Source organism: Syngnathoides biaculeatus, chromosome 5 (genome assembly GCF_019802595.1).
Source record: "Syngnathoides biaculeatus isolate LvHL_M chromosome 5, ASM1980259v1, whole genome shotgun sequence".
NCBI lineage: Eukaryota > Metazoa > Chordata > Actinopteri > Syngnathiformes > Syngnathidae > Syngnathoides > Syngnathoides biaculeatus.
The window spans coordinates 21100204-21108603 of NC_084644.1; positions in this window are offsets into that span (position 1 = coordinate 21100204).

Below are 8400 nucleotides of genomic sequence, written 5' to 3' on the forward strand. Positions count from 1 at the left end.
CTACTGCCAAAACATGTCCTGCCAACTTTACGCTACCACTTTTAGATACAGTTTTACCAGGGTTTTCATACATACATAAATGACTAAATTATGACAATTTAGTCATTTAATTAAATAAAAATCACATTTGTGGCAATTGTGAACCGTCAGAACTGGACTCAGTGAGCCAAAAATGAAGAAGCATGAGAAAATATATTAATTTAATTCCCTGAGTAAAAACCTTCCAAGAGTTAGTTAATGAAGTGCTGACTTTGTTCACAGAATCTAATTTTATCCCAGGCAGATGTTAAACTCTAACCAGCAAAGACCATCTTCCAACCATGTGTCAGCCTGTGCAGACTATTACTGTGGTGGTAGCATATCATATTATGGGGAATCAAATCAAATTTGTAATAATGGAACTGCCATTTTCCAACATATGACACTCCAAGTCACATAGAGCAACATTTTAATGTTGTCTGAAAGAAGAGAATTAATTAATCATCACTGTCTACCTATAGCTTATGCATACAGTATTACGCTTTAAACAATCATAATTTTCAGGGCCGATCACCAATCAACAAGTTTGAAAAACTGACAACTGCTGACTGATCTGATCACAAAAAGGAGCAATGCATCTATTTAAATAACTTCTTCATGTCTTGAATAAACTTGTGTACTGTATAATGAGTGTCTTCAAAAGTATTCGCTATTCAGGTCATGTATTCTAATCACTCAGGTCAAACCAACATTACAAAATTGCAGAAATAATGGGCGTTACTTTGTAACTGTAATTAAATTGGAATTAAATATTTTCACACACACCAAAACCTTTGAGCATGATTTGGCGCAGCATGTTTATGTAAAACCATTAACGGTAGCAATAGCTCGCTAGGCTATATAATGTTTTGTTGCCTGTTTGCAGGCTGGATCTTTAAAAGTACAGAAAGAAATCATCGATCTATCCACTACCCAAGCCTCTTATCCTCACAAGGGTTGCAGGAGTGCTGGAGCCTAACCCAGCCATCTTTGGGCAGGAGACCTGCTACACCCTGAACTGGTTGACAGCCAATCGCAGGGCACATAGGAACAAACTGCCAGTCACACTTACAATCACACCTCATGGCAATTTAATCCCCAATTAACGTATGTTATTGGGATGTGGAATGAAACTGGAGTGCTCGAAGGAAACCCATGAGGGTATTCAGATCCCATTAAATTTTTTCAGTATTTAGTAGAAGTACCCTTTTGAGCTAATTCAGCCTTGAGTCTTTTCAGGAAATGATGGAACAAGTTTTTCACACCTGGATTTGGGGATCTTCAGCCATTCCTTAGTGCAGATCCTCTCCAGTTCTGTCAGGTTGGATTATGAGTGTTGGTCTCCAGCTATTTTCACGTCTCTCAAGAAATGCTCAGTTGGGTTTAAATCTGGGCTCTGCCTTGGCCATTCAAAACTAATCACAGAATTGTTCTGAACCCACTCCGTTGTTTTAACAATGTGCTCAGGCCAATTGTCTTGTTGGAAGGTGAAGCTCCGGCCCTGTCTCAGATCCTGAGCTCTCTAAAGAATGTTTTCATCCAGGATATTCCTGTACTTGGCTGCATTTATTTTCCTTCAATTGCAACTAGTCGTCCTGTCCCTGGAGCTGAAAAATACCCCCACAGCATCATGCTCCCACCATCATACTTCAGTGTTGGGATAGGTGAGGATCAGTGCCACTGAAAAAAAAGCCCGACAAGACCAGAGAATCTTATTTCTAACCATCTTGGAGTCCTTCCTTCCTTTTTTTTTTTTTTTTTTTAAAGGAAACTCCATGTGGGATTTCATGTGTCTTGCACTGAGGAGAGGCTTCTATCGAGCTATTCTGCTATAAGCTCCTGACTGGTGGAAGGCTGCAGTGATTTTAGAGCTTTCTCCCTTCTCCCGACTGCCTCTCTGGAGCTAAGCCACAGCGATCTTTGGGTTCTTCTTTACCGCTTTCTCTAACTCTAGGAAGGGTTCTGGTCGTCCCAAATGTCTTCTGTTTAAGGATGATGGAGGCCACTGTGCTCAAAGGAAGATTAAGGGCACCAGCATTTTTTAAAACCTTGGCCAGATGTGTGCCTAAGCTTAGTGGTTGCCAGATATTTATAGTACTACATGAAAAAAATAAAAACAAGGCTAAAAATAAACTAGCTAATTGGATTCAAATAAACTGTCCAAAATGGGCACTCAGCAATTTTTTTTTTTTTTTTTTGCTGAGCCAATCAATCAGCAAATATGACACAAAACCCGAGCAGCATAAAATGAAAGCTAATTATCATTTATACTGATCAAGCAGATCAAATTGGTATACATTTCATATAGTACTGCTGTGTAAATGTTGACATGTATTTCCAGAGTTGTTGTAGAACTACACTGCATTATATTGATAGTATGTTCTCCTAATGTACTTCATACAGGGTGCAAAATCCTGTGCACTGATATCTTTAAGTGTTGTGTTCTGCACTTCTACACCACTGCAAAATAAAAACCACAATAATGACCAACTCCTAGAGAACGACTGTACATAAAAATTTGTATTTTGTGGATTTTGTCATCGTTGCAACATAAGTGGATGAAATCACAGTCTGAGTTTAGCAATGCCTTGAGAAAATTAAAAAAATCATTCATTTTTGTTCTCGCTTATCCTGTTCAGGATCTCGTGGTGCTGGTGGTTCTTCCATGTGACTTAGGATAAAAAGGGCAGAGTATTTTCTGGGCCGGTCACCCACCAGTCAATCATAGACACAAAATTATTCCCACTCACATTCACAGTGCACCACTGTTGAGTGGTAGCTGAACCCATCTGGGAACTAAACCGTCAGTGATCAATAATGTCGCTTTTTGCTGATATGTTGAGAAACGTTCTCCAAAACAAAGATCAGCACTGCCAAGGCCTGTTGACATAAAAAGAATGTGAGAAAAGAAGAACATAGTTAGGGTGCAACTTAGAGACTACCGCGCACTGAGCAACACAGTCAGACGCAACTATATTGAACGACAGTGGAGAAATTACAGTTAGCAACTCACACCTGGTGATTGACTCTGATAAAAATACCAACGCGCTAAAGGTAAAAATGTGACACCTGGTGTTGTTATCAGGAAACAATGTTTTGAAGATACTCATATAATCTACTGTATTTTTTGTACTGAACCCCTCACAACATGGCTTGATTGTAAAAAAAAAAAAAAAAAAAAGTGCAGACCGCCCTGGCCAAAATACAGTGTATGTGAACCCTTTATTATAGTAAAGATTCACGTGACCCTTGTGAGGATAAGCAGTTCAGAAAATGGATGGATGGATGGATGGATATATTAATAATTTGGCTGGCACCTAGTTCAGTGTGTACCCCACCTACTGCCTGAAGATACCTAGGAGAGGCTCGAGCACACCTGCGACGCTTGTGAGGATAATCAGTTCAGATAATGGATGGATGGATATTATATTAATTGTTGTTATATTCTGAAATTCAAATCATAAGAAAAAAAACAGTCCACTTATACTTATGAATATTTTTTTGGAATACGGGTGGGACTCATTAAAAAAGCAATATTTCTCCTAAAATGCGTTATTCTTAAATTTAAATGAATTTTAGTGGACAACTGAATCATATAAGTAACAAAGCCAGGAATATTGTTAACGCTGGAAAAAATGCATATAATGCATTTCAAAGCAAAACAGAAGAAGATATATATATATATATATATATATATATATATATATATCTTCTTCTTCTTTTCCTTTCAGCTTGTCCCGTGAGGGGTCGCCACAGCGTGTCATCTTTTGCCATCTTAGCCTATCTTCTGCATCTTCCTCTCTAACCCCAACTGCCTTCATGTCTTCCCTCACCACATCCATAAACCTTCTCTTTGGTCTTCCTCTCGCTCTTTTGCCTGGCAGCTCCATCCTCAGCACCCTTCCACTAATATACTCACTCTCTCGCCTCTGAACATGTCCAAACAGTCAAAGTCTGCTCTCTCGAATCTTGTCTCCAAAACATCCAACTTTGGCTGTCCCTCTAATGAGCTCATTTCTAATCCTATCCAACCTGCTCACTCCGAGCGAGAACCTCATCATCTTCATTTCTGCTACCTCCAGTTCTGCTTCCTGTTGTTTCTTCAGTGCCACCGTCTCTAATCCGTACATCATGGCCGGCCTCACCACTGTTTTGTAAACTTTGCCCTTCGTCCTAGCAGATACTCTTCTGTCACATAACACACCAGACACCTTCCGCCAGCTGTTCCAACCTGCTTGGACTTGTTTCTTCACTTCCTTACCACACTCACCATTGCTCTGGATTGTTGACCCTAAATATTTTAAGTCCTCCACCCTCGCTATCTCTTCTCCCTGTAGCCTCACTCTTCCCCCTCCACTTTTCTCATTCACGCACATATATTCTGTTTTACTTCGACTAATCTTCATTCCTCTCCTTTCCAGTTCATGTCTCCATCTTTCTAATTGTTCCTCTGCATGCGCCCTGCTTTCACTGCATATCGCAATATCATCTGCGAACATCATGGTCCAAGGGGATTCCAGTCTAACCTCATCTGTCAGCCTATCCATTACCACTGCAAACAGGAAGGGGCTCAGAGCTGATCCCTGATGTATTCCCACCTCCACGTTAAATTCTGTCACACTTAAGGCACACCTCACCATTGTTCTGCTGCTCATACATGTCCTGTACTATTTTAACATACTTCTCTAGCACACCAGACTTACGCATGCAGTACCACAGTTCCTCTCTTGGTACTCTGTCATAGGCTTTATCTAGATCCACAAAGACACAATCTAGCTCCTTCTGACCTTCTCTGTACTTTTCCACTAGCATCCTCAAGGCAAATAATGCATCTGTGGTACTCTTTCTAGCCATGAAACCATACTGTTGTTCACAGATACTTACTTCTGCACTGAGTCTAGCCTCCACTACTCTTTCCCATAACTTCATTGTGTGGCTCATCATCTTTATTCCTCTATTGTTTCCACAGCTCTGAACATCGCCTTTGTTCTTAAAAATGGGGACCTGAACACTTTTCCTCCATTCTTCAGGCATCTTTTCGCCCGCTAGTATTCTGTTGAATAAGTTGGTCAAAAACTCTATAGCCATCTCTCCAAATTGCTTCCATACCTCCACCGGTATGTCATCAGGACCAACTGCCTTTCCATTTTTCATCCTTTGTAGTGCCTTTCTGACTTCCCACTTACTTATCATTGCCACTTCCTGGTCCTTCACACTTGCCTCTTCAACTCTTCCTTCTCTCTCATTTTCTTCATCCATCAACTTCTCAAAGTATTCTTTCCATCTATTTAGCACACTACTGGCACCAGTCAACACATTTCCGTCTCTATCCTTAATCACCCTTACCTGCTGCACATCCTTCCCATCTCTATCCCTCTGTCTGGCCAACCTGTAGAGATCCTTTTCTCCTTCTTTCGTGTCCAACCTGGTGTACATGTCTTCATATGCCTCTTGTTTAGCCTTTGCCACCTCTACCTTTGCCCTACGTTGCATCTCGATGTACTCCTTTCGCCTCTCCTCAGTCCTCTCGGTATCCCACTTCTTCTTCGCTAATCTCTTTCTTTGTATGACTCCCTGTATTTTGGGGTTCCACCACCAAGTCTCCTTCTGCCTTTTCCTACCAAAAGACACACCAAGTACTCTCCTGCCTGTCTCTCTGATTACCTTGGCTGTCGTAGTCCAGTCTTCTGGGAGCTTCTGCTGTCCATCGAGAGCCTGTCTCACCTCTTTCCGAAAGGCCACACAACATTCTTCCTTTCTCAGCTTCCACCACATGGTTCTCTGCTCTAGCTTTGTATTCTTAATCTTCCTACCCACCACCAAAGTTATCCTACACACCACCATCCTTTGCTGTCGAGCTACACTCTCCCCCACCACTACTTTACAGTCAGTAAAATCCTTCAGATTACATCGTCTGCACAAAATATAATCCACCTGCGTGCTTCTACCTCCGCTCTTGTAGGTCGCTATATGTTCCTCCTTCTTCTGGAAATAAGTGTTCACTACACCCATCTCCATCATTTTTGCAAAGTCCACCACCATCTGTCCCTCAAGGTTCCTTTCCTGGATGCCGTACTTACCCATCACTTCTTCATCGCCCCTGTTTCCTTTACCAATATGTCCATTACAATCTTCACCAATCACAACTCTCTCGCTGTTTGGGATGCTCAGAACTACTTCATCTAGTTCCTTCCAGAATTTCTCTTTCAACTCTACTTCACATCCTACCTGTGGGGCATAGCCGCTAACCACATTATACATAACACCCTCTCATCACTCGATCTGATACTCTTTTCACCTCCAAGACATTCTTAGCTAGCTCTTCCTTTAAAATAACCCCTACTCCATTTCTCTTCCCATCTACTCCGTGGTAGAATAATTTAAACCCTGCTCCTAGGATCAGTGAATTCCTCTTTTTCTTCTGACGACGGATCCGGTTTCCTCCTCTTCTTTGTCTTCGACCCACAGTATCTGAATTTCCACCGACGCCCTGCAGGTTAGCAGTGCCGGGGCCGGGCATTGTTAACCCGGGCCACGACCGATCCGGTATGGGATTCTTTAGATGAACGCTCATATTTGTTTGGCACAGTTTTTACGCCGGATGCCCTTCCTGACGCAACCCTCTGCATTTATCTGGGCTTGGGACCGCCCTACAGATTGCACTGGCTTGTGCCCCCATAGGGCTGCATTATATACATATATATATATATATATGTATAGCATCCATAGACTAACAAGGGTCAAAAAGCCATACAATGAAGGATAATTTATTTAAAACAAAAAGTCTCAGTGACATCACTGAACAGAGTGTATCAGACATTAGTAATGGATACTGTTGCACTAACACCCCAATTATTTGAGTATTTTAGTGTTGCATTAGATGAGAGTTGTGACATACAAGACAAGACTTGGTTGAACTGGTAGTTGGTCTGTGTGAGAGATTACACAATTTAAATTTTTTAAAAATTACTTGCCTGTGGTCTTGGTACTCTGTTGGAGTCGTTTTTTCTTGTTATCATCTTGGTGTGTGACATTTACAATAAATCTGGTTCAGGTATGTATGTGAGGACAGAATGATGTTCATGTGTAAGATGTGGTTCTCTGGCATATTCACCATTTTCACGGCGCCATATTGCCCGTCAAACAGAGCTCGACATTGTGGGAGACATTAAACCGGAGGAGAATATTTACAATATCCGAGACCTGTTCTGCTGTTGATTTTCACAACAGATGAGACAGATATTCAAAGAGATAATTCTATGGAATACCAGCTGAAAAGGCCTGAAAATATCGATGGATTTCGGCAATTAAACATGATGGATGGTGCCTAACCAAAATAAACACACGGTTTACGGAGGTTAAGTATGGCCACAATCGCTTCCATGTACATTCCATGGAGATGACTCTGTCCTCTTTTTTTTCCAATCATAGTTAATGAATGAGCGGCATGGTGGCTCAGCTGGTAAAGCGTTGGCCTCACAGTTCTGAGGTCCCAGGTTCAATCCTGGACCCACTTGTGTGAAGTTTGCATGTTCTCCCCATGCCTGCGTGGGTTTCCTCCTGGCACTCCGGTTTCCTCCCACATCCCAAAAACATGCAACATTAATTGGACACTCTAAATTGCCCCTAGGTGTGATTGTGAGTGCGAGTGTTGTCTGTTTCGATGTGCCCTGCGAATGGCTGGCAACCAAATCAGGGTGTACCCCGCTTCCTGCACGTTGAGAGCTGGGATAGGCTACAGCACTCCACGCGACCGTCATGAGGATAAGAGGCAAATAAAATGGATGGATGGATAGTTAATGAATGAGAGTCTGTGTAAAACCGGGGTTCATTTATTTAAATATTGGTATTTATGTTGAATACTAACGGAAAAGATCAATAGAATCCGGCAAAGGTCAACTTGTTGCCGAACACACTTCCGCGTTCATGAGCCGTCAACCGTCGTCTTTTTTTCAATCATAGTTAATGAATGTGAGTTTGTGTAAAACCAGGGGTCATTTGTTTAAATATTGGTATTTGTATTGAAAACTAGCTGAAAAGATCGATGGATTCCGGCAAAGGTTAACGTGTGGCTGAACATGCTTCCGCATCAACCTGTCACTATGTGGGATTTATTCCTGATGACATTAGATCCAGCAACAAAGTATTTGTATGTGTCTAGACTTTTATACGCTTTCAAACTTTTCTGTGTAAATCTCGATGATTTACTCACCAGATACATGTTTATATCGAGTTGTCCAAGACAAGCGGAAGCAAATTAACAGTCCAATTTCTTATCGGCGAAAAATCGCACATCCCGTCGTTTATTTTCACCTTCTAAATCTCTGACGGTATCGGACAAGACTCTGGGCGTCATGCTACAAGACATATTTCCGTGTCGTC